General features: G+C 38.2%; 1 protein-coding gene across 5 annotated transcripts in view; it reads left to right on the top strand.

Moving 5' to 3' along the window:
- Positions 1 to 27,397, top strand: part of lpp (LIM domain containing preferred translocation partner in lipoma) — a 218,183-nt gene that overhangs the window by 18,349 nt on the left and 172,437 nt on the right. For 2 of the 5 annotated variants that reach the window (XM_053636665.1, XM_053636666.1), the window contains one exon: positions 26,369 to 26,407. The exons of 1 other annotated variant lie outside the window; for it this stretch is intronic. The gene's annotated coding sequence lies outside the window, so the exon portion shown is untranslated. Of the gene's footprint in view, positions 1 to 26,364; positions 26,408 to 27,397 lie in introns of all 5 variants that reach the window. 2 more of the 5 variants (XM_053636663.1, XM_053636664.1) reach the window with 1 other exon arrangement.

Here is a 27,397-nt window from a genome sequence, read left to right as displayed (position 1 = left end):
GTATTTGGTGGAAAAAAAATCTGAAACAATTTGAAACCTGGCAGGAATGTTCCACCAATTTAAGGTGGAGTGAAACAGATTTTGCAAATCATTGTTCGTAGCTTTGAAGTGCTTTCACTTCTCTAATCAAGAGCCATGTTGAAGTATCAGTATCGGTATGTATCTGATGACTTGTGCATCCAGGACTCTCACTACTAGCTCAGCATCGGCCTCTTCGGCTGTTTGAACGCTCTTCCCGAACCCGTGTTACGGCAGAGAAAGGTAGTGTTAATGGGATTTTGTGTAGCTGACAGGGGCAATGTTCTTGCAGTGAACGATAGAGCAGTGTGATAATCCCATTAGCTTTGGCTCAGTGCTAGCAGGCCTGTACCATTTAGCTCCAGGCTCTCTGGCTCTTTAATGCTTGTCTTTTTTTTTTTGATGATCGTGTGATTTAGATTCTGTCACAGTTTCAAATCTTTCATCTCTTGCAATTTTTCACTGCCAATAAAAGAAGCCATGCATCATGACTTTCAGAAGCATTTTTAAATGCCACTTTTGCAATTTCTGCATTTCTACCCTTGTGTAGTTTTCAGTATCTGCAGAGTAATCTTTACAGGATTACTTAAGATGTCCAATTGTGACATTCATTGGCAATTTCTGTGGTTTTTCACATTCGCTACCATAGTGACATAAGTTCGACTGATGTTAAGGCTTTATGCGAGACCACAAAGCCTCTGTGCTTTTGGAGACTCCGGTTTCCAGCAGCAGAACAGCAGGTGGACTTCAGTCTCAATTAATAATTAACAATTTAACCCCTGACAGAGCTGTCAGATTGCTTCCAGCATTAATCTGTTTGTACCCTCTGTTTAACAGTGCACATCAGAGATCTGATTACAGTTTAGTAAATGTGATGTTCGCTGCCAAAAAGTGAACTTTGAAAGATACAGGATGTCAGATTCTCACCCTTTCTGTTAGAAAATGCTATTGAAAGCTACCGATGGACGGACAATTCTTAATGTGACGCCATTTGCGCTTATCGTGGCCGTGGGTGCACACATTCAAGTAGAATTCAAGGCTGTGTCCCAAACCAAAGCATAATTCACACTAAGTAGTAGTTTACCTAAATAGGTATGATGCCAGTGGTGTAGACAGATATTTATTACTGTAGTATGTGGTGTAGATGCAATCGATCTATTCATTCATTATTACAGAAGTGTTTTTGAGTATGAAACATTATATATTGTGCACATGAGTGTGACGGTCACAGTTATTGAGTACCTAGTGAAAAAGCAAAACTTCTCAACATGAGCTTTTAGCTATTATTGGCTGATCAATCAGCAGTGCCTGTACTCATTCTGTGCACATAGCCTACATCAGTGCCAAGGCAGTGGTGGCTCCGAGTTGCTGATCAGAAGGTTGGGGGTTCAAGCCAAAGCACTTCCAGGCTCCTAGTTACTGATCGGAAGGTCGGGGGTTCAAACCCCAGCACTACCAAGCTGCCACTGTTGGGCCCTTGATCAAGGCCCTTAACCTATGCTGTGTCATGGCTGCGCTCTGACCCCAGCTTCCTGACATGCTGAGGTATGTGAAGAAAATAATTTCACGGTAATGTTTGTGATCAATAAAGACTCATTATCAGTCAAGGTCGGCTATTGTTAGGTAGCTAGCTAAAAATATAAGTTGAAGGGAAAACTTATACTCTGGTTGAATGAAGAAGGGTTGCTCCTTGGTTATCTCTCACTGGGCCATGGGCTGAATGTAGGGGCTTTCCCTGAGACAGACCAGGGGCTGTTAGACACGGCTACATTTCTAAAACTCCAGGGAAATGTACCAACAGCTTCCATTAGTCTGACTTGCTCTCGGTTCTTTAGCTCATCAACTGTCAGTACAAACTACACAGCAATGCTGAATCATCTGATTATATCTGCCGTTCATTAGCATCCCACCAAATTAGAGAACCAGTTTAGCAGGGTAAAATTTGTACGCTACCAGTCCTGAATCCTTTTATTTTTCTTACAGTGTAGTATACCCTATTGGTTGTTGCTCTTTCCAGTCAGCGCACTTCTTTCGTGCCTGAAGTTGGGGCATGATGATGATTGATATATCAGAGCTGATGCATGCATGCAAATTTTCTGGCAATTCTGAACACACACCCTAATACAGCTCTGACTGTGAATTACTAATACAGGATTGTCCGAGTGAATCACAGAAGCTCGGGAACATCTTATTATAATGTTCCCTGACTCGATAATCATATGCTTTTTGAAAATTTTTTGATGAAAAATCCTATACACTGTGGCTTTGATCTCTTTGAATCAAGTGCTCATCTTAATCTTAGCCTCATTTATACCCACATCTAACCTTAATCCTTAGTACACATGAATAATCTCAGTTTAATATATACATGTATATTATTATATTTAATATATATTAACATGTATCTTTAGAAAAGAACATTTTTCATGCGGACCGATCAAACGGTCCTACAACCTACAATGTCTCACTTGTATTCCTGTCATGACGGGAACACAAATGTCACCACTCACCATCACACTGTGCCTTTGGTATGAAGGGTTACAGATTAATCCAGCCGACTCCATATTAAAGGAAAAACAAAGTTAGTTCAGTGTCATGCGGTTGCTTTCCTCTACGTTATGGTTATGTTGATAAAAGAGGAAGTCTGTTGAAGCCTGGCTTCTGTAAAGATTATTTTAGAGAAGGTCACTAGTTCAGCTGTGCATTTGGGTTCTGCAGTTTGCCATGCAGGCAATTTAGTTTCAGACTTCATTATTTAATTGAAGTCTAATTTAGCCTTAATTATTTAACATGAGTGATTAAAACTGCACCCTTTATACAGTGCCCTCCACTAATATTGGCACTCTTGGTAAATATGAGTAAAGAAGGCTATTTTAATAAATTATCTTTATTGTATAACTTTTTGATCTTTTGTTTAAAAAAATTCACAAAAATACTCCGCTCTCTTGGATATAAAACAATTGCAAATGCACACAGGTTTATCAAAAAAAATATCTTTGTTAAATATAGGTGTGCAACAATTATTGGCACCCCTTTGAATTCATATGAGGGAAAATATATTTTAAGTATATTCCCATTGATATTCAAATTTTCTTTAGTACACCTGGGTGACTAGGAACAGGAAATTGTTCAACAATGTCTTCCTGTTTCACAGGGGTATAAATATGAGGTAACAGACGGGCCAAATTCCCTTAGTCATTCATAAGATTTGGTAAGAGCAAGGAATATAGCTGTGATGTGTGGCAAAAGGTTGTTGAGCTTCACAAAATGGGAAGTGTCTATAAGAAAATAGCACAAGCATTGAAAATACATATTTCCACCATCAGGGCAATAATTAAGAAGTGCCAGTCAACTGGAAATGTTGTGAATTAACCTAGAATTGGACGTTTGTCTATACAGTCTCACTACACTGTGAAGAGGATGGTTCGAGTGGCCAAAAATTCTCCAAGGATCACAGCTGGAGAATTGTAGAAGCTAGATGAGTGTTGGCGTCAGAAAGTCTCCAAAACTACAATCTGAAGTCACCTACATCACCACAAGTTGTTTGGAATGGTTTCAATAAAAAAGCCTCTTCTCTCATCCAAAAATAAAACTCAAGTGTCTTCAGTTTGCCAGACACTACTGGAACTTCAAATGGGATTGGGTTCTATGGTCAGATGAAACCAAAATAGAGCTTTTTGACAATAAACACCAGAGGTGGTTTTGGTGCACAGAGAGGTAGCCATATGGAAAAGTACCTCATGCCCATGGTTAAATATGTTGGTGGATCTTTAATGTTTTGGGGCTGTTTTTCTGCCAGAGGACCTGGACATTTTGTTAGGATACATGGCATCAGGGACTCTATCAAATATCAACAGATATTAAATGAAAACTTGACCGCCTCCGTCAGAAAGCTTAAAACGGGCCGTGGTTGGATCTTCCAGCAGGACAGTGATCCCAAACATACATCAAAATCAACACAAAAATGGTTTACTGACCACAAAATCAAGGCCCTGCCATGTCCATCCCAGTCCCGTGACTTGAAACCCATAGAAAACCTGTGGGGTGAACTGAAGAGGAAAGTCCACCAGTGTGGACCTCGAAATTTGAAGGATCTGGAGAGATTCTGTATGGAGGAATGACCTCGTATCCCTTGCCATGTATACTCCAACCTCATCAGGCATCATAGGAGAAGACTCAGAGCTGTTATCTTGGCAAAGGGAGGCAGCACAAAGTATTGATATGTATATTGGATAAACCTGTGTTGTGTTTGCAATTGTTTGATATCCATGAGCGCAGAGTATGTTTGTGAATTTTTAAACAAAAGCTCAATAGGTTTAACAATAAAGACAGTTTTTCACAGCCTTCTTTGCTCATATTTACCAAGGGTGCCAATATTAGTGGGGGGCACTGTATGTGTCCAGATCCACCATTACAGTATATGAATAAAATAAGCATGTAAACCATAAAAGCAATAACCATGATACTCGGACCAGCTGCATTTGATAGAGTGAGCTGGTCACAGTGCTCAGAGTCTTTTAGGTATTTGGTCTTGTGTGTTTGTTTGGAATAATGATGACCACTACACTTATTGACTCTTATGTGATTAAAAAAAAAAAAAAAAAAAGCAGCAACTCATTTGCAGCATTCACGCATACTGTTTTAAAGTTTTCGATCTCCGATAGTGCTACAAATCAAATTGTTAGAGAATTGCAAATGATTTCAGTCAAAGCTGTATATTTTCTTGGGGTATTTTATTACTTGGGCAATAATTTGTAGAAATCTGCACATAAAGGTTAACAATTTGTGCTGGCTGTTGTTAACAGCTGCCTAACTGTAGCTGGTGAGTTTCCACAAATCTGATCTTTGAATTGATTTAAAGGCTTCTTAAAATGCACCACTAATAGAAATTGTTTCTGTTACACAAAACAAAGGAGAAAATGGGATTGAGAAAAGCGGCTGAGAGCAATAATGGGTTATTAAATAGATGAGCAAAGTGTTCTGGATTCTATAGAGAATGCAAATTGCCCTTTTTGCTGACTTTATTGGCGTGTTAAAGAAAGTTTCTACAGTGTTGGCTTCCTTGTTAACTTCGTGAGACTCTGACTTTTGAACTTAATTATGAAAGGCTGGGTAAAAGGAAAATATGGTCATATGGTAGTCATCTGACAGCTGCATCAAATAGAATTTGTAAATTGTAATTGCAACATATTGTGTTTGTGATACTTGACACATCTCTAAATGTTTGTGTGGTGTTTTTTTTGTTTGTTTGTTTTTTTTGTTTTTTTTTTGGGTGGGGTGGTTTTTTGCCGTGATCATCCTGACACTCTAGCTGAGTGTGTTTGGCAGTCACATGGTCAAATTAATGCAAATTTTTAATCCAGTTTTTACCCAGCCGACACCCCTACCCCTCTCCCTTCTACAGTGGGTTTTTATTTACAGCGAAGTACAGATGGATGACGGATTAAAGGGAAAAACTGGTGTTATTTTTTTGCTGGCATGGTTTAAGTCCTCTTCACCCACAGCAAAGAAATACAGCATTGGATGTATCATTTCTATCCTGATGGGAGTATTCTTTTCTAAGAAGTCCCGCCTATATCCGTAAAACACGAGGGGTCACTGAGTGGTTAAAATGGATAAAGGATAAAAATGTTGGGAATCACATGGTCTAATCTTTATAGTCATCAGATCTTAACTCATTTGAACACCTGTAAGCGGGGGGTTGGAGCAATGTGTTAGACAGAGCTCACCACCACCTTCATCAAAACACCAACTGTGGGAATATCTTTTAGAAGAATGGTGTTTATTCCTCCAGTACAGTTCCAGAGCTTTGTAGAATCAATGTCATGGAGTATTAAAACTGTTTTGGCATCTTGGTGGCCCAACACCTTACTAAGAACCTTTTTATACTGGTTTTTAAAAATTCTCATCTGTATATTACAGCAGCAATATGTAATAATCTAATTGCAATATAGCATGTCTAAATGGTCCAGTACTGATCTATTTTGTAGGTCATTAATTGCTGCTCAATGTTAACAGCTTAGTAATTTAGCAACATAATGTTATTGGAGATGGGAGGGAGTCGCACGTGAATCTTATTACCAGGTACTTATTTATTTTTGTTTTTTCGAATCATCTGTGCATTAAGGCTGCTGACATGTAAAATGTACTTGTCTGATTAAGCATGAGTTACTAAACGTCATCAAACATTGCTTTCTGTGGTATATTTATCTATGCTGAGACTCCAGTGGATGTTTTTGACTAAAGATATGCCCTGGATTTACCTATTTGGTACACTGAATGATGGATTTTGCTAGAACTAAGCATATTTCTTAGGAACACACAAATCTGTTCAGTATCGGGGCTTATATCAGCTTGAAACCTTCAGAACATATTTTTTGATTTGATCCACTGACATTTTGGTCTGCATTTATATAGCGCTTTTATCCAAAGCGCTTTACACTGTGTCTCATTCACCCATTCACACACACACACCAATGGTAGCAGAGCTGCCATGCAAGGCACTAGCTTGTCATCGGGAGCAACTTGGGGTTCAGAGTCTTACCCAAGGACACTTCAGTATGTGGAGTCACATGGGCTGGGAATCGAACCGCCAACCGTACGATTAGTAGACAGCCCGCTCTACCACCTGAGCCAGAGCCACCCACTTGGACATGGATGTTTCCCGGTGAAGTTTCTGAGCTTTGATGATACCTGAGCTTGTGCTGTAGTGCCCTCACTTTTCACTATGTGTTCCACAATGACCCTCTGAACCTCGGTGGGAGTGACATCTATGGGGCTTATTTTGAATGGAGTACTATGAACGTGTTATGAACATTTTATGCTATGAACATGTGTGATGCTGACTCACACAGTGAGTGATCCTGACACAACACAGATCATGTACATGGGGGGGAGGACACAAAGTGAGACATTTTACATATCTTAACAACAGAGACTTGCAGAGTGGACAGTTAATGTCAGTATTGATTCGATTTCAGGTGACCAGTGATAATCTTAATTGAAAATAAGAAAATGCAATTGGTGCTTACCTAGTCTATAAGTAACAACAACAACAAAAAACATTTAGAGAGAGTGCTGTTATGGGAAATTGATCAACTATGGATTGCTTTATTTTCTTGTAACAGTGAAGTGTTTTATTCCTTTTACACAACAATTTGACAACAGTAACAATTTGTTATTTAGTGAAGAATGACACGTCATCCATTTTGTCCATTTAATGTTGTGGAACATCAAAACAATTTAATTCCTGTTAATACTTACATTTAAACAGCTAGAAATAACATAACAGTCATCAGTCATTTTTCTCTCGAAGTTAAATAGACGAAGAAAAAAAAAGCTTGTCATGTTACCAAGAAACCACAAAATGCTGAAGAATTTCCAGTGTCAGAAAACATGGTTCTATTTTTACCTCTGACTGCTACAAAGCACTGAGACTGAAGACTTGATTAATGCTAATTAAACATTCCACAGAAAGCTTCACTAAATCTACATGTACACAAGTTGTTTTTTTTATTTGGGCGGTCCATTGTCAGAACCATGTTGTTGTTGTTGTCGTTGTTATAGAAATTTAATCAAGACATCGTGACCAATCAGAATCAAGAATCCAGCAGTACCTGTGGTATGTGTGAATAGCATAGTGAGAAATGGCACAAGCTTTGCTGGGAAAATAAAACCATGTTTGTGTAAGTTTGTTTCAGCGTGTTTACGGGAGAATGGACCTTCACATAAACAACTTGTTGTACTGGTGAAGCTAGTATTTAGCATCTAGACAGTGTCCGCTCAAAAGCTGCACGAACCGTGTGACTCCTAATGTAGACTGCAATGTACTTGATTCAGGTTTTATCTGTGTGATCCATCAGATTATGAGGGTTGCACAGTTTATGGCTTCCACAGAAGAGCATTCTTTCAAGATCTCCTTCATCTCTCATTGTCTCAAAAATTGTACATTTGTGATTGCTTTGGCCTGAAGCCCATTCCCATGATCCGTCGGAGAGAAAAAAGTAGCAGCATGGTACTTTCTGTTCCAAGTGCTAGAGGTCATGTCTTAGTTAGTGATTCTACTGGGACAATATACGTAGTTTTAAAAGATGCCCCAAATGTTAAAGTGAAGTACGTAGAGATCTATTTATTCTGCTTGTAATATTTTCACTATTTGGTGCTCAGAAGTAGTCAAATTTTCACTGAGAAGCCAGACGGGAAAGGAAGCATAAAGGTTTAGCTGAGCTAGCGTCAATAAAATGTTCCACGAAAGATGTTTTGTCCTAGTTTCCCCCATCAGTAAACAGCCTAAAAAGCTTTTCTTCTTCTTCCCTTGTGACACTTATTGCTTTGACTTTATCAACCAAGTGTTTATGCTGTGTCCCTTTCCTTGACTCTAAGTCACATGTCTTTCCACTGGCTTCTTTGGAATGTTTTGTTATTCTTGCCAAGTCTTGCTATCATAAGTTGCACATTTTTAAAGGACAAATAGGATCATGAAGTCTCTTCCTAAAGAGTTTGAGCAAGATAAGTCTAGAATAACATTAAGATCATAGTGTCCTGACATCGTGACACCAGCCAAAACGCAAACAGATTTCTCTAGATCAAGCGGTGGTAAAATCCAAGGTTAGACCAAGTCATTTGTCATTACTTATCTGACACTTTTTTCCAGCGGCATGATTGGTGCAGAAGAAATGAACAGTGTGTCCACCTCACCATTTTCTTGCATGTATCAAGCTACCAGGTTAATTTTTGCCCCCAGTCACATTGTTCAGTAATGTTCACAAAGATCTCTATTGGTAACATATTCAGCTGTAGAATTAATAAGAATACTGTTGATTCATAGAGCGCTTTTCATACATGTGGTAGTCCAAAGTGCTGTACACACAAGTAGTATAATTTAAATGATAAAAAAGTAATGTAATAGAATGTACATGCATAAAATGATAGTTCAAGTAGAAGTGTAACGAGACTGGCAAGTACACAAATATACAGTAGAATAAAATGATTTATATACACTAACCAGCCACTTTATTAGGAGTTTTTCCATATTTCCAATCTTCAGCTGTTCAGTTTCATTGATATTGTGTCCACTGTAGGCTCAGATTCCTGTTCCTGGCTGACCGAAGCAGAACTTGATGTGGTTTTCTGCTGTTGTAGACCATGTTGTGCTTTCTGAGATGCTTTTCTGCTCACCATGGTTGTACCAAGTGGCTATTTGAGTCACTTTAGTCTTCTTATCCTGTCTGGACATGACTGTCTTCATCAACAAGTTGTGTGCAGAAATGCTGCTCTTGCAGAAATGCTGCTTACTGGATGTTTTTGAGTTGTATTTTTTGCACACCATTCTGTGTAAATTCTATAGACTGTTGTGCGTGATACTCTCAGGATAGCAACAGTTTCTGGAACAAACATGCCATGGTCAAAGTCCCTGAGATCACATTTTCCCCAACACTAATGTATTTTTTTGTTTTTTTTTGATGTGGACATTAATTGAAGCTCTTGACTTTACATGATTTTATGCTTTGCGTTGCTGCCACATGATTGGCTGGATTGGATTAGATAATTGCATGAATGTGCAGGTGTGCATGTGTTCCTATTTGCCACGGAGTGTTTATAGAATAAAATGAAAGGTAAGAATAATTTTTTTTAAAGAATTTTAAACTATAGGAATAAAATGGAGGAAGTATTTTCAATTAAATGCCAAATTAAAGATAAACGTATTTAGATGGTTTTTACAAGGGTGTACCTAGCTTGCCTGTGGTAATAAGTTATACAGTTTTGAAGCATCACTTTGTTGGTGTTTTACAGCGGTTGTTTCTACAAGGCCGACATTAGCAGATCTCAGGTCACGTGTTGAGGCACAGAGAGGAAGACATTCAGTGAGGAACAGACGCTAAGCCATTTAAAGCTTTAAAAGCCAGATTAGCCAGATTTGTACAAATGTAATAGCATGTATTTTTGCAAATAGGGCAAAGCAGACTTACAAGCAATGTAGCAATGCTCATTGTTCATCTCCAAACTTATGTCTTTGTCGAAACGATCCATGCAAGCATCCAAAGCAGGTTACGGCACAGTCTGACAGTGGAGCATGAATACAGGCGTACAAGCATGGTCAGGTTATACAATGTCTGAATGCACAGTTAAAAAAAAAAGTTCCCACACAACCAAAGAGCCTCAACAACTCAAGTACAGTATAGGGAATTGCAAAATAAGGTTTATTTGGCTTTACTGTCTATCTGAGAACTTCACTGTGAATGGACAGGTGTATTAACCTGATTAAGTGCTCAGCTTAAGAGGCTTTGAATGTCCTTCAAGTGACGACGTGTCCTACAAACAAAAAAAATTCAACTCACTGAGGGACAAAAAAAACACTCGTCTCTGTGGATATCACACTGTGTAATAGTGTTAATTCATACAGCAGCTCTAAAACTGAGAAATAGCTGTGGGCAGTTTGTGTTCTTTTACAAATGCAAGGTTGAAAAGATTGTATAATGAAATAAGAGTTGTTGAGCATCTTAGTTAGTGTATAGACTTATGTGCAGAAATATCTTGCAAATCAGCTAACAGGCACTACATACTAAATATGCTACATTAGGTTGTTTGAACATTTTATAGTAGGGACTTTGTCAAATGCTTGGGATATACCCGTGTGTGTGAGTGTGTAAGGTTGAACATTCTTTTTAGTGTCTCTGTTACTCTGTGCCACTTCTCCTCTGTTCAGCCTTGGCTCTGTGAACGTGCTCATGGCTCACATGGCCTTTAGTGATGATCTGTGACTGAGCTCTTTGTGATCCAGTAGTGTGATTACCTACTGACCCAAATCAGCCAATTGGCAGGAGATTGGTGCTTCCTCCGAGCGCTGCCAGCTCTCATGCTCAGTGGCTGCCCTCCTGCTGTTACTCTGTCTGTCTGGCTTCTACCATGTGAATGAAATGATCTCACACTGAATAACTTGAGGTTTTTAGATTTAAAGGTTGGTTTTAATTTATTTATTTATTTATTTATTTATTTATTTGTAGTTTTTTGTATTTTTCTGCACAAGAATAGACATATACAATAGATAAGTAGTGACAGTTTACATTTTAAATAATTAAAAATAAAACAGGAACAAGCAGACAAATAAAAATAATTTTAGACACTTTTAAATTCATTCATTCATTCATTCATTCATTCATCTTCAGTAAGTGCGTTAGTCTGGTTAGGGTCGAGGTGGATCCAGAGTACCCTGGAATGCTTGATTATAGTTCTGGTTCCCTCTTGCCAGTCGTGGCTCACGTGAGCAACCTCTTGGTGTATGCGTAAATAAATTTTGTGCAAAGTTAATTTGGTAGCAATGAACACATTGTTCTCTGAAATGCTTTTGTTAGGGGGACCATACATCCTCTCTTTCCCGGTCCTCTTTTTCGGACCTTAAAAAGGTGTCCGGTCGGGATTTCTAAATTTGAGGAAATGTCTTTTGGGTTTAGTTTCATTATGATATGTTTATGGTCTAATACAGCATCATGTGTGCACATGTTTGCATTGATTTAACCCCTCTCTGTGATTCCCGCGTTCTCGCACACCAATGGGTCGATTTTATAAAAGGCTTGTGACAACTATTAGCCAAATTCCTGCCTCTCAACCATTAGCCTACTCTCTGCGAACGCGTGAAGGTGAAGCGCTGTTGTGTGCGGTATCAAGCAGTTGCTTGACGATAACCGCAAATGACAGCTGTCCTGAGTCGAAACAATGCCCATGGCCATATAAGGTAATTTTTAATTTCATGTTATCACATTGCTTCGTATTACATGGCCATTCAAATGTGTAAATGATAGCAGAGGGTACACTTGTGGCATCTAATATTAAATTTTTTCCATGGACATTCAAAATAATGTTGGGAAAAAATGTAAACCATGCGCAGAGCGAAACCATTTTTATTTTTATATATTTGTGATGCTAATAGTGTGTCTCTTTCAGTGTATTAAAGTCTGCATTCATAGTAACACTGTTTTGAATGTTATTAAAAGTAATCCAGAAATAATCAGATTGAAGTAATCCAAAAATAATCAGATTACATTACTTTCATATTGTGATACATGGATTATGTTACTGATATTTTTATGAAGTAATTTGTAACTGTAACGGAACACAGTTTAAAAATTATTCTCCCACCAGGTCACTGACTTTTTCTTTCTCTCTCCCTCCTCTAGACAATCATTTTTATGCCACATTGTTTCCAGGAGCAGGTGTATTTATTTTGAGAACAGGTTATGTGACTTCTGATACTAAACAGTTGCACCCAAACTAATTTAGTGGTTTCATAGCACTAGGGTTGAATACTTATACATTTGCAACTTTTATGTTTTTTTTAATTTCGTAAATAATTTTGCAAAATATATCGAATCCACTTTATTTGTAAAGAATTTTGCAAAATATATTCTATTGATACCCCTCCCATCCATATTATATTAAACATCTAATCCCATTATATTATACATCTAATCCCAGTATATTCCAGGTTGTTAAAAAAGTCATATACTTATGCACATCAATGTAAATCAGAATAACATGCAATGCAAGAGTGATGACCCATATTCATTTTAAGTCATCTCATTTTCTCTCAGCTAAAATGAGTCAAATATACACACAATGTAAGGATCTAGTAAGGATATTTTTCTTCTCTGGATTTCGTCCAAAGGGGACGAAATCATGTATCTATATTTAAAACAGTTTAATGCTTTTTTAAATATATTTGTTTAAAGTATTAGTAGCTGTAATATGCAAACTTTATAACAGGTGCATAGCACTGATCCGGTGGAGAGATAATAGCCAGCGTGTGCAAGCTTTCTCTTTTATTTGAGACGCCGAATAAAGGAAAAACTTGGACCAAGGCCAGTTTGTGCCACACGAGGATACAAATGACTAATCCGAGAACGGCTGTAATGTAATGAATGGAATGAAGCAGTAAAATGTTGAAAGTGGCTCTTTCTAGTCTTTAAGAGATCAAACAGCAGAAAATGAGCTCTGTAGAAGAATACATCCCCCGAGGGAAAACACTCAATGGTCTTCTTTTAAAATCAATAGTTTATATATTACTGTGTAATATATGCGAGTGCATTATGTTGTTAAGGATGTTTAGAGTCAGAATTATTGACTACATTTACATGGACAGCAGTAATCTAATTAATGACCTTTTTCTGAATAAGACAATATTGTGATTAAGGTGTTTACATGAGTCGCTTTTAGAGTATTCCTTTCATGTTCCCGTTTTACATGTTATAGAACATAGATCGATTAACGGCACCCAGAAGTACATCCCCACGCCACGCCGTCCGACGTTCCCTGAAGAATTTCATGTATCAACATACAGTTGGTCTTCGTTATGGTACCGTATACAGATTTGGGTGTTTCATTTTTTATTTTTACGAAAGCTTCAGGTGCGGTTAATTATTTGTCATGCTATATGTGCAAATAGACGACTGCTTGAAGGCCTGAGCTGCGTCTGAAACCGCATAGTTGCCTACTATATACTAGCCGAAATACCTGTATTTCGCCTACTACTAAGAGAGCCATGTTCTCCTGTTTGCCGTCAAATGGTTGAGCACTGCCGTGTGTGTACGTGTCCTGTCGCAATATGCGGTGAAAACTCTCACATGATGTTAATAGTGTGATTAAGGTGTGTACATGTCTGTGATGCGCTTCGATAATGCGACTAAAATAGGAATACTCCACGTCTTAATTCCATTTGTGTTTACTTCGAGTATGACTTTAATCGGATTAAGGTCATCAATAATCACTGTTTACATGCTAGTTTCCTAATCAGAGTATCGTCTTAATCGGGTTAATATCGGAATATTGTCCATGTAAATGTACAGATTTTCATGTAAGGATTTTACCCTTATACAAACATTAAGCATACTGAAAGAAATAATACTTACAATATGAGGAGCAGGTGAATTAAATAGCAGCAGTACAGAATATGAATGTTTGCATAATGCAGTGAAAAACTAAGTGTATATGAACAGTACGTATGCAGTGCTGCTTGAAAGTAGATATTTTTCTTCTTCTATATTTCTGCATAAATGTAACCTCAAACATTATCAGATTTTCACATCTAGTAGAAATGTTATAGAAGGACCTGAAGCAAGCAGTTCATGTAAGGAAACCCAACAACATCCCAGAGTTGAAGCTGTTCTGTACTGAGGAACGGGCCAAAATTCCTCCAAGCCGATGTACAGGACTGATCACCAGTTACTAGAAATGTTTCATGCAGTTATTGCTGCACAAGCGGGTCACACAGATACTGAAAACAAAGGTTCACATACTTTTGCCAGTAACGGATCTGTAATACTGGATAATTTTCCTCGTATATGATGGAGTATAATATTTTTGCCTCGTTTATTTAATTGGGTTCTCTTTGTCTACTTGTGGACTTGTGGGATAATCTGATGTTTCAGGTCATATTTATGCTGATATATAGAACATTGTAGTGGGTTCATAAACTTGCAAGCACCACTGTATCTGCCTTGTATTTCTTGTCATTAGTAAAAGCACCAGGGGTCAATTTAATGTTTGGAAATTGCGTGGTTATTGCGGTGGTTCAGTAATTTATCAAAGTCCCTTTAAGACAAGACTGTCTAATGCCACCGCAGTGGTTCACTAGGATTGGTGTGTTTTGCATTACTATTACTATAAAACATTATATTCGTTTTAAAATGACTGTTTTCCAATCTGCCTTCCTCAGAATTAAACATGCTGTTTGTATTACTGTGCCTTTAAGGCAGACGTATGTAAAGGTCCTCTGTGAAGATAGTTAACAATGATCAATAAACTTACTCAAAGACACTCTTACAAAGCTTGCTGAAGCAAAGTAATTGAATAATCTCGCATACAAATTTCACCCTAAAACCTATGTGAAGGTTTTCCAATTGGAAAATGAAATTGACTATGTGGGGTTTGCTGTTGAAATGTTCAGAGCAAACTGTTAAGCTAGGACTGAAAAATATATCAGTCATCTCTTTCTGTTTCAAATTTTTATAAGGATATACTTGCATCCCAACAGTCAGTAACAAACGCTTCTAATCCTATTAATGCTGTTACGGATCGCAGTAATGGCTGCTCTTATAGACATAGGGTCAAGCCACTGGATACTCTAATGACGGTGATACATAAATACTTTTATAATGGTGACATCACAACTGTGTCACAACAGCTTAATGTCCAAATATGGAGACTATTTTGTTTTTAAAGAATCCCTGACTGCTTTATTATTAGACAGCGTGGCATGATCGAGCCCGAGGAAGCCAAGTAGGATTATTCCAAATCCAAAAAGCTGAGCTGTGAAAGCCAGTATGGGGGGGGGGGGGTAAATGAGATCAGCGGTCGTGCAGGGTTGAGTGTGTCCCCCACCGGAGACTTGCTAGACATCAGTCATGGGTCCTCCCATCTGCTCCCTTAAGCCAGCCACTTGCGTGTTACAGATTACCTCCTATCAGCTTTGTAACCATGTTATCACAGGATAGATAAAGGAAAAACACAAAAGAAAAAGCAGAGGCTTAGATAAATGTTTCACACCGGTCCAGTAATAGTTCGAGTAAAGTCGGGAATGGTGGCTGTGATCTCTCTCTCGTTCACTGACCTTGAACTTAAAATGGTACAAAATATAATAGGTGTATACCGAGTGAATGCAAAATATGCGTAGGGTGTACATGGGATAAAAGTCTTGTTTAGATGCACTTGTATGAACAAATTATTAGTCATGTTGCAGTTATGCGGACGAGAGAGGTTAGATGGGAGCTCTTGTGTGCGGGCGTGTCCTCTGTGTCCCTGGCACTGACCACAGGACTGTCTTTACTGTTGTTTCTTCTGATGATAGACAAGATTTAGAGTGCCTGGGTATAGTGTTGAAGTGGCCAGAATGAGAGACATTTTATTGACAGCAGACAGATATAAACTAGATGGAGTAGTCTGCAAAAGCATCATGGAATACCTTTACCTCAGCTACAACTTGCTTTTATTCTGAACATAAGTTTCTTTGGCTAGAGTGGATGGATCATTTTGCTGCTCAGTGTATATGTGGTACACAAATGCACATTACACGATCACTTAAAGAGTGCCTCTTGTAATTTATTTGGTAGATAGCTTGGTCTTGACCCGAGGAAGCATTTTATAGTTAATATTAGCTACGGGTGTCTTCTCCATGTTCATGGGAGTCAAGGTTCCATTCTTAAAATACTAACATTAGCACCATCTTTGTAGTTAGTTGTCTGTTGTCTAGTTGTCAACAAAGCTAACTTTGTTGAGGGTTTCAGAAGTCTTTCATGAAATTTGAGTAACTCCATTTCACATCGCTAGCTATCAATAAATTATGAAGTCAATGTTTAGTGCTATAATGAGTGAGAAAACACATAACCGGACTAGCTAACCAGTAATATTAGATTAAAAACAAAACAGATTGTTGTTAGCTAGCTGATGATTTTAGCTAAGCTAATGTAAGCTATCCATGTATACATTTTGGGACAAACTGATACCACGTGTTAAATCTGAAAACTAAATCAACTGTGAAATTAGTTAGTTAAGGATTTTCTCACAGCCATGCACTTTGCTTGTCACCTGTCAGTGGAGAATTTTCTATGGATTTGATTTTTCTGATGCTGCAGAAGAAAACCCTGGGTTGTATCATGTTTCGACACGAAATGCTGGGCTCTAAAGGCAAACTAGCTACTCAACTACCCAAAACTTGGGTTAACATGATATGAAATAACTCTTAGCCCAAAATGACCCAACCCGACTGGGTTATATAAACAATGCAACATTTTTATATTGTGGTTTTGGTATATTTATATACCTATAGTTATTTTGTAGAATAGTTTTGTATCTATAAAATTCCATATGTCAAGGCCAGGGAGATTTGTGTACCATATGTGATAACTCAGTGGTCTGAGAACTCGACCCCAGAGGTCATGGGTTAGAACCCAGCTAAGATTTACTGTATGTTCAGGTCAATTCAATTCAGTTTTATTTGTATAGCGCTTTTAACAGCGGACGTTGTCCCAAAGCAGCTTTACAGAAATATATAAATTCAGGATATAGATTTAAATGTATGAAATTATCCCTAATGAGCACTTTGGCAAGGAAAATCACCCTGAGATGCTATGAGAAAGAAACCTTGAAAGGAACCGGACTCGAAAGAGAACCCATCCTGATCTGGGTAACACCGGATGTTATGATTATAAATAAGTCCCTTCTATAAATGTGCAAATACTACACAGTCAAATAGTCCAATTGTGTAACCAGGAAAATTCATTACGGTTTTTACATAAGGTCAGTTTTGTTGAACTTCTCCTCTGTTCGCTGATTGAGACTTGAGTGCAAAACTGTTTGTGGCGATTGCAGTCCTAAAGCTATCATAGCAATTGTAGTCCTAAAGCTATCATAGCAATTGTAGTCCTAAAGCTACCATAGCAATTGTAGTCCTAAGCCATCAGAAGTGCCCTCCTGGGAAGTTCGTATTTACGAGTTGGCAAGTCGTAATTACGACGTCAGGTGCGTTCAAGTAGCTTTGGTCGGAACACGATGGCGGTGTACCTTCTCTTAATTACAACCTAACTACAAAGAAATACAGCAAGGTTTTTTAACTCTACTACTAGAAAATGAAGAACACAGAATGTGTATCAGGTGTGTTTTGCTTTTTTATGTTTTTAATCAATTTATGAAGCCATTGTAAACATATCCTTACATGCTGTATTATATCACAGTTCTACAATGCTATTATATTTTGTGCAGGAAATTAGCCTGTTTTATTGTAAATAAAAAAGCCTGACAATAACTTGCTGCATATGCCAAACACGTAATAACTTAAATCAGCTACTAAGACGAGTAAACATTCCATTTCAACAAGTTTACGATCAACTACAGACGTTGCATCAATTGATTTGATTTCTCCATGTTTTCTTACTGACACTCCCCCAACTCGGAAAATCCCAAGTTTCCTACTCGACTTTGTGGTGGCGTTCTTGTACGTTCAACTCATAAATACGATCGTTCTGCCATGACTTGAATGCACCATTATTGCCGCACTGGAGGTTGCTAAGCTGGTAGTTGCTCCAAATGGACCTTCTCTCTGTTTTACTAAATGGAAGTAGTGTCGATAAATGGAGCTGACTGTTTTTGGAGATTTTGAACTGATGCTAAGTGTGTGTCATCTCACTGTATCTGTGGTAGGGGGAGAGAGAGAGAAGGAGAGACAGATCAGCCTCTGGCACTTGAAGTGATTTAGCTTGTGATGTGTCTCTGTCGAGCCATTAAACTGAGTTGTAATGCTATCCAGCACAGATAAAGTGTGTGCCGCAGGAGTGAGTACTGGTTTGATCTTTTTTCAGGAGCTTTTGTGTGTAAACACATTGCCCACAGGCACGAAGCCCAGCCAATGATGTTGCGATTGAACACTGAGCCAATGCTTCTTCTACGGTGCTTGGCCCCCATAGGATTTAGAGGATCTTTTAACATCTTTCCTTTATTATATTCAACTAGTAAATAATAATTATTTTTGCGTTTTTAACATCAGACGTATACTTCCTAGCGTTTAAACACAAGTTAATGTGACCAGGTCAGTTATCAAAGTGCTTATTTGAAACATTGGATCTTGCTTATGCGATGTGCTCTTCGGACTTGTTTTTGAGATGGTAAATCTTATTTGTGTCAGGCAAGGCAGGGTGATGGTTCTCTTCTATTAATAAGAGGCATGGGGAGTGATAAACAGGAAAAGGCCACTCCGGAGCTCTACTATGTCTGTTTCCCATCAAGTTGCTAGCATAGTGAGCATTTCTGCGTTAATGCAAGGCTGAACGAGATCGCACTAAACAGTCGAAAGACTAGCATTCAGATGTAAGAGTTATGAGATTGCTCCGCTTTTGTATCACCGTGTAAAAAGCCTGCATGTGATTTCAAATCCTATTTACTCAAGGGCTGTCCTTCATGTTGATGGCTGTGGCTGATAGTCCATTCTGCAGAGTTTTATTTTGCAGTTTGATTTGTGGCACCTCAGAACTTCCTGCGAGGGCCAGTGATGCTGATGTGATAAATGTGCACCAGTTGCTCATTCAGATCAATGGAGGAGGCAGCGGAAGCTTGAGCTGCTCGCTCAGATGGGCAGGATGCAGTTACCGGTCATACACACACACACACACACACAAACACGTACAGGCATAGTGACATGCGGTAAACATGCTGTATAGAACAGACGAGTCCCAAGCCATGCATCTGGAAATCTCCCATGGGACTATAACTGGATTCAATTGACAGGATGTAAATTAGCACTGCAGTTCCTAACACATATTTTGTCTTAAAACCCACACACAAATAGTATGAAGTTAACATTGCCTATTTTATCTATTTTGAAACCTGCATTTTGAGGCTCTGATTTCCTAAAAAAATTGCCAAGATAAGTACAAGCTTATTTAACAGGTTTTTTTTTAAATAAGGGATTGTGTCTTTCTCATGAGCAAAATGGCATTCGTTGTCCATTTAGAATGTTTGCCTTAATTAGTTTGCAAGCTTGGGTGTTTCTCCGCTGGTGGCAATGAAAATCGATTAATTTTAGATTTAATTTCACCTGCGGTTCAATTTACAAAGCCTGAATGTGACTTAGGGAAAGAAGAGCACCGAGTCTTAATATGGGGGAAGTTTATCTAAATTCATTAGTCAGTTTTCAGGGTATAATTTTCAACCCAGATTTGCTGTCACAATTTGGTTGTGAATCGAGATCAGTGGTTTTAAAATAAACAGTGTTCTCACCAGCAGACAATTTAGTGCCAAGACAGCAGATTGAAAAATTATGGCAGTGTCAGACACTTTTTTATATATATATATATATATATATATATATATATATATATATATATATATATATATATATATAAAATATTTTTTTTATTTAAACCCCAGAATGTGATCGCTGCTACAATGTTGATCTAAAAGCTACCAGTAGGAGTATTGCCTTAAATTAGATGAAACTCACTGGACAGCTACAAATACTGTAGTGGCATTGATGAAGTGTAAACAATACATGTTAATTATCAGAAACATATTTTTATTACCTCAAGAAGAGTTTCTGTTGATGTGACTCTTTGTGGAACAAAACTGGAACTTTTTGGCATGATGGATCAGCGGTATGTCTGGAGAAAGAAGAATGAAGAAAAAACACTCTGTCCACAGTCAAGCATGGTGGTGACTCGGTGATGCTCTAGGTCTGCTTTGCATCCTCTGGCACTGGAAGCCTGCAGCGTGTGGAAGGCAAGATGGATTCATTGAAGTATCAGGAAATCCTAGGAGAAAACGTCATGCTATCTGTGAGGAAGCTGAAGCTTGGGCATCAATGAACCTTCCAGCTGGACAATGATCCCAAGCATACCTCAAATTCCACCAAGGCTTGGTTGCAGAAGTCGTCCTGGAAGATTGTACAGGGCCAGAACAGTCACCTGACTTGAACTCTATAGAAAATCTCTGGTGGGATTTGAAGGCGGTTGCAGCACGCAAACCCAAGAATATTACTGAACTGGAGGCCATTGCCCATGAGGAATGGGCTAAGATTCCTCAGGAACCCTGCCAGAAGCTCTGCATCTCATTTTGCAGCAGGTCATAACAGCAAAAGGTGATCTACTAAGTACTGAAGATGCTTACCATGAAGGGGTTGAATAAATCAAGCATTCCACTTGAAGCGTTCGTTGTCTTGAACTATTTCAATTGCTTTTGTTTGATTTGTTCATTACAAACAGCTTAAAGTCTTTACATTTTGACAATAAACCTGATATGCAATGGGGGTTGAACAATTTTGATTGCAACTATATATAGCTTCTGAACAGAAAGCTCCCTCATGACTACAAAGTTTTATTTTAGGTTCGTATTGGATTTTCAATGTGTACTCATTGCCTTTAATCAGCCTTATACTTGACTTTCTAATTCAGTTCCATTAGTTTTCCATGAGTCTCTTTTGAGATCTGAACAATTATTGAGAGCAATTACCACACACACACAATTCTCATTTACAAATTTTTATTGCCTCCGTTTTGCATGTGATATCATTCACACAATTAATCTTTGTAAATCACCCACAACATGCCCACTAACTAAATTTATCTGATTGCTCATCCAGATTACTGCATGGATTTGGGATCAAACATAAATCAGGGCTTGAAAAAATCCACAAAAAATCCTGACTGACTTAAAGACCAAAGCCTAACAAAGTCTCCCAAGACCTCCTGCGTCTAATTGCCCTTTACCAAAATACATTAGTGGTGGAGTTTAACCCTCACTGCATGAGCTTTCCTCCACCGGCAGCCAAGAGAGTCGCTCCTATTTATACCCTGTTAAAAAAAAAAAAAGGCAAGGTAAAAGGCGAAGGCAATTTCATGGGTACGTACTTTTCATTGGATATCAGCAGGGCTACCTTTTCAGCTGAGGGTTTTAATACAGCAGGTGTTCTGTGCACCATAAACTGGAGTGATGCTAAAATGGACGTGTGGTAGGTTGAAGGACACGAGTTGTCGATTTGGATATATGATTCAAACTGGAATCATGAAGAGTTGACTTGAAGCATGGTCAAGTCGGTTGCACGTTGGTTGATTACAGCAAGCATGATGAGGAAAGTTTGATGTTAAAACATTAGGACCAATGGTGTCATATAGGTGTTATGAGTTATAAGTGTTATGAGTATTTTTCTTTGAGGGTCAATAGGCTAAGTTGTTCTGTAAGGCCTTAGCTTGTATCAGCTTGTCCTCTGACAAAAACTAAGGCATAGTAATGAATCCGTAACGAACAGCAATGCTCCAGTAATGAACCGTTTTTTGTTGTTCTTGTTTCAAAATCACCAAGGTCTTTTCCTCTTGCCATCTTGATCCAATATCCAGGTCATCTAGGCCTGCTCAGCATTTCCTAATTGGATCATGAATTTTCTGCGGTCATGACATTTCCCCACTCAGTTATTCAAATATTATTTTAGTATTTCACCAGTCTGCATGTTGAAGAAGAAAAACAATCCTTTATTTCATTATACATTTATTTGTAAGTTCACTTTCTACTTACAAAAATTGACCTGTGCTCACAGTGCATTGTGGGTAATTCAGATCATCTCTCATCCAATGTGCAGTCTTCATTCATTTATCCAGATATCTTCTAATCACTAATCTACCCTGGATGGGATACCAGTCCATCACAGGGCACCACACTGACTATGTTTACATGCACATCAATATTTGAATTAGGATTGTATTGAGTATATGTGTATGCTCATTCCGCAAGGAATAGTGGGTGCTAAGAGATGCTTAGATGTAGGCTAGGTATTTAGGAATGGCAACTCAGCCATACTTACAACAACCATGTGTTCAGGAATATTCTGATGCCTCTATGCATATAAACATCATATTCGGAATATGGCTGCTACCCGAATATAGACCTTAAACAGAATTTGATGTGCATGTAAACGTAGTCAGCGACACCTAATATTCACTCCACCTCCTAGCATGTTTGCTGGAGGTGGGAGGAACCAGAGTACCTTGAGGAAATCCACATGGAACGTGCAAAACCCTACACAGAATGTAACCCGAGCTCAGGGTCGAACTGTGGGCCCTGGAGCTGAGGCAGCAAAGCTATAAATCTATATAGTTACATAACTGTCGAAGTCTCAAAACAGCTTCTATGCTTTCTAGCATTTGGCTCTGTTAAAAAAGACTGACATTCAAGTAAGGTCACTATTATCAAGGTCACTTGGCCAAGGTCACTGAGGCATTACAGAGTGATGAAAATCGCCTGGGGTCAAGAAAATGAATGAAGTGATATTTTGCTCGACAATAAGGGAGCTTTTCCCATATGTAAAAGAAGCAGTACTTTTCAGTAGCTAAATTGCATTCCTTTGACAGATTAGCCTCTTTAGAAAAGTGTTAATGACCTAATGTACTTGAATTGCCTTATTGTTTAAATATGATTTGAGATCCCCTTCTCCCTCGGCAAATGACTTAGATAATGTGAGAATTTGTCTCCCAGCCTTTGTCTATGCACTTGAAAAAGGTTTAACCTCAATTATCTTAATGGAATTGGAATTGAAATCAAATTGCTGCCATTTGTGCTTAAAATAGGAGAGTAAAAGAGTTAAAGCCTGAATTTTTGGAGGACAAAACTGCTAGTGAACAGCAGACTCTTTTTAATGATGGGAGCTGAATTCCAGATATAAATGTTTTTTTTTTTCACTGGTAGGGGAAGTGGCTGGCAGAAGGTTATTGTAATGATAATAATTAATATAATGATTAGATGAGGGAAGCTTGTCAAGCGGAAGTGAGTGCAGTGAATTTGTCTTTGGCTGTGGATTTCGCTCCTGGCTGTGAGCCATGAAGAATTTATTGGAGTTTATTGGAGTTGCCTTAATTTATTAGGTGAGTCATTCCACCGGTCTGGAAACTTGGCCCAGCTCTGGATTAGATCCGCTGAGGCTGTGTTTCAGCACCAAGGATGCATTATTTTTAATTAAGGAGCTATGAAAATAATGTTTTAGAGGAAATGGTGTCATGGATTTGGATTCCTTTGTCTTGGCATGACATTTTTGATTAAACCTAAGGGTTTAGGTGAAGTGTGGAAGGTTTGATATTTGAATTATATTTTTTATATAGTGTATATGCATTTTACATGTATCAACAGGTAAAAGTTATATGCTTGTCGTTGTTATTATTATGTTGTACTTTTTAATTAAAGCCATTCCACACTTTGTATAAACAATGCCATTCTGCATAAGTAAACTTATTAATTTAAGTGCAACATAACAATACTGTCTTTTGCGTGTAAATCTAGGCCTGACCTAAATAGATATTTCTGACTATGGTCATGGGTAAATTCCAAATCGGGCACATAGCGGGAGTATCATTTACGTAGAGCTGTCCTGATATATAAAACAATGGACACCAGTCACTCAAAAAGAAGTAGTTTCTGTGTCCATCGTATGTGTGTATTCGTCCGTCCGTCCGTCCGTCCATCCATCCATCCATCCAGGAACCTCTTTATCTTGGTCAGGGTTGTGATTGGATCCAGAGCCTATCCCGGGAACTCTGGGTACGAGGTGGGAATACATCCATCTCAGGGCACCATACACACGCACATCATCACCTAGGGGAATTGTAGAGTCACCAATTTACCTACTTGGGAGGTGAGAGCAAACTAGAAAAATCAGCAAAGACTGAAGTGGACACAGGATCAAACCAAGGACCGAGATGGCGATGTGCCCGTCTAGATATATTCTTAGATACTCTGGTGTATCTTATGTTTCGATATATCATGCATTGTATAAATGCAATCTTTATGTAACTTTTATCAACTCGTCTCATTTTCCTCCACTGTCTCATCATGTATACTATATCATTTCTCATCATCCATTTCTGTCTACTGATACTTGCCACTTTATTAAGTTGACTTGCCTTGTATGTCACCATGTTGGTCGTTTTATCAGTTAAACTTTCCATTATAGGTCATGATGTAGCTATCCAATTACTGACTGGTTTGCAGCTGTTGCTCTGGACCAGTGCTGAACTGATATTTATTTGGGTGCTTATTTGAAGCTAGGATTTCAAAACCCCTCATGTCACTGCTGATCCGAGAACAGTCCTCCAACTAAAATATCAAGTCCGCAGCAGTGCTGTATGAAGGGCTAAAGGACAATTAACGCAAATTGTACATGAAATAAGATAAGCTTTAATCTCTAACTATGCACCTACATGGTGGACCAATTCAGTGTTTTAAACCCCCCAGCAACACTGCTGCACCTGAAACACACATCAACACAACACACACTACCATGTCAGTCTGATTGCAGTGTTCAGAATGGTTCAATACCCAATGAGTACATGGTCAGTGATGGTGCTTTGCCCATTACTGTGTATATAAAGCAATAATAATGTGTGTTTTAATTGTTCTGTAGACAAATTGCATTCATTCAAGTGCTGCTATTTTGAACAGCCACCAAACCCACACCCAAGGCACTGAAGAACAAAGTAAATGGAAGGCCATTTTTTTTTTCTGTTTTATGATCTCACAATGATTAAGATGAAATGCTTACTGAAGATGAATTTCGGTTAAGAAATTATGTTTTATATTAAATTATATATTAACAGGTTTATACCCTATGTGTTATTTCAAGTATGAAACTTTTTTGCTTGATTGATTTTATTTTCCAGCTAAGAATAGGAATATCTGAGAGTTTTTATCTTGTGGGGACATATATATATATATATATATATATATATATATATATATATATAATATATATATATATATATATATATATATATATATATATATATATATATATATATATATATATTTAAATAAAGACAACAGCTTTTATGAAAGAAAAAAAAACTAATATAGGTAAAACATTTCCCTTTGGTTACTGAGGTTAAGTTTGGTTACTGGACTGTGTGTGTCTGTGTTTGTTCGCTGTATCAGGAACGTTATATCCTTTTTTTTTTTTCCCTGTGTACTTGGTTCCTTTTTTTTTTTTAGTTCTTGGATGAGCATCCTTGCTCTTAAGTTCTCATTCAAATCAGAAGAGTTTGGATCTGTAAAAGCAGTAGAACAATTGTAATTATGCGTTTGAATGAGCGGCTTATCAGTGCGCTTCACGTCACTCACACTTCTCAGTTTCCAGACTATGTGGACATGACACTTCACATTTGGATATCTGGTTGAGCACAAAGAGATTTCTGTTGTCTCATTGCCCTCAATCAGAGTTTTGAAAAGAAAGCTTGTGCAGACGTTGCAGATAGAAAAGTAAAATAAAAAAAAAAGGGGACTGGGGGAGGGCGCAGAAACCGTAACAGTCAAATGAAACGGTGTGATCGCGTGTAGGAGCGCTGCTCCCACTCCTTTTTTCCCCCCGTGGTCTCTTGATAACGTGGGAAACCTGACAGTGTCGATTTATCCGAGAACAAAGGAGTCGCTCTGTGAGCTGGGAATGCGTGTGTGGGCCTGTAGAGAGCAAACACCATACACCCCGTCCCACTATTACCTGTGCATCCAAACAGGATACGCACTTCTCCTGAAATAGACCAGGCGAACAGCTCCCTTAGCAAGTTGTGTGTCTGTGTATTTGTGTGTATATGTTCCTTTCTTGTTATTGCTGTCATTATTAGTTTTATTATTAGAGTTTTATATCCCACAATCCTCTACTGGGGTTTGAGTTGGAGAAAGGACTGGCGAAGTTAGATGCAGAGTAAACAGTCATCATGTGAGATCATTTAAAAAAGAGAATTAATAAAGAATATAAACGACAAACACTCTATGTGTTCATGGAGTTTGTGATGCACTAAAATGAATCTCTCTATTTCTCTTTCTTTCTCTGCCCAGTTAGTTGCTGGTGACTCATCGCTGTCCATCAAAGAAAAGTCCTGTAAGTCTCATCAGCCTTCTCTACCTTGACCTCTTCTCTCTTCTCCATTCTTCATCCTACTTTTTCTGTCTTTTCCTTTCCGCTCTTTATCCACCTCTTAATCCTCATTTCCTCTTCTCTTTGTCCTCCTCTTCTTTATACTCCTATCTTATTCTTTTTACTATATATCCTCTTCTCCTCTCTCGCTCATTTTCCTCAACTCTCTCGTCTCTCCCTAATGAGTTTTTCCAATTTTTTTCCCCCCGTTCATCTGATGATTTGAGTTTTGTCTTCAGAGGAGGGGTTTTACTGTTCCACTTTCTGGGGTTCAGTCTCTACACTACTTGAACTGCTTACTTCTAGAGGATGAAAATGACAGAGATAGGAAAAAAGAGAGACGCATGCAGAAGACTGTGTATCAGAGAGACGTACAGACTTCCCCTTCCTCTGTGACGGTCTGTGTGCCACTCTGTATGACAGGGGTGCTCAAATTTGTCTTATTTAGGGCTGCGTGGAACAAAATATTGATCACTGTCTGATAAATAATTAAATAAATTTTGATTGCCACTATTACCTTGTCTTTTAATTTAACTGCACAGCCTTACTGAGTAATTTAATACATTTGCTGTCTGCTGTATGCTCAAACCTAGTACAGCAAATGACTAATTCAACACACACTCTGAAGTTATTGAAAATGTTAGCCAGTGTGCCTTAACTCACCTGAATTCACTCGCTCGTTTTCACTTATTTGGTCTCTCTGTGTCTTGGCAAATAAATGTTCTAACAGAATTAAGCTAATAAATGTAAAGGATAAAAAGTTCAGCATCTACTTTTTAGTTTGGCTTTTTCCAGTTTTCCATATTTTCCAATTATTTTCCATATTTTATTTTTTAAGATAACTTCTGTGCTCATTCAGACTGTAGCCCAGATGCAGATGGCTTGGAGTATGTATTTTGGACACCCATGCCATATGCATGCTTAATCTCTTCTGACTAACACTTCTTAAGAGGA

This window comes from Ictalurus furcatus, chromosome 11, assembly GCF_023375685.1.
Source record: "Ictalurus furcatus strain D&B chromosome 11, Billie_1.0, whole genome shotgun sequence".
Lineage (NCBI taxonomy): Eukaryota > Metazoa > Chordata > Actinopteri > Siluriformes > Ictaluridae > Ictalurus > Ictalurus furcatus.
Note: the sequence above shows the minus strand (reverse complement) of the source record. Positions and strands in the feature narration are given on the sequence as shown.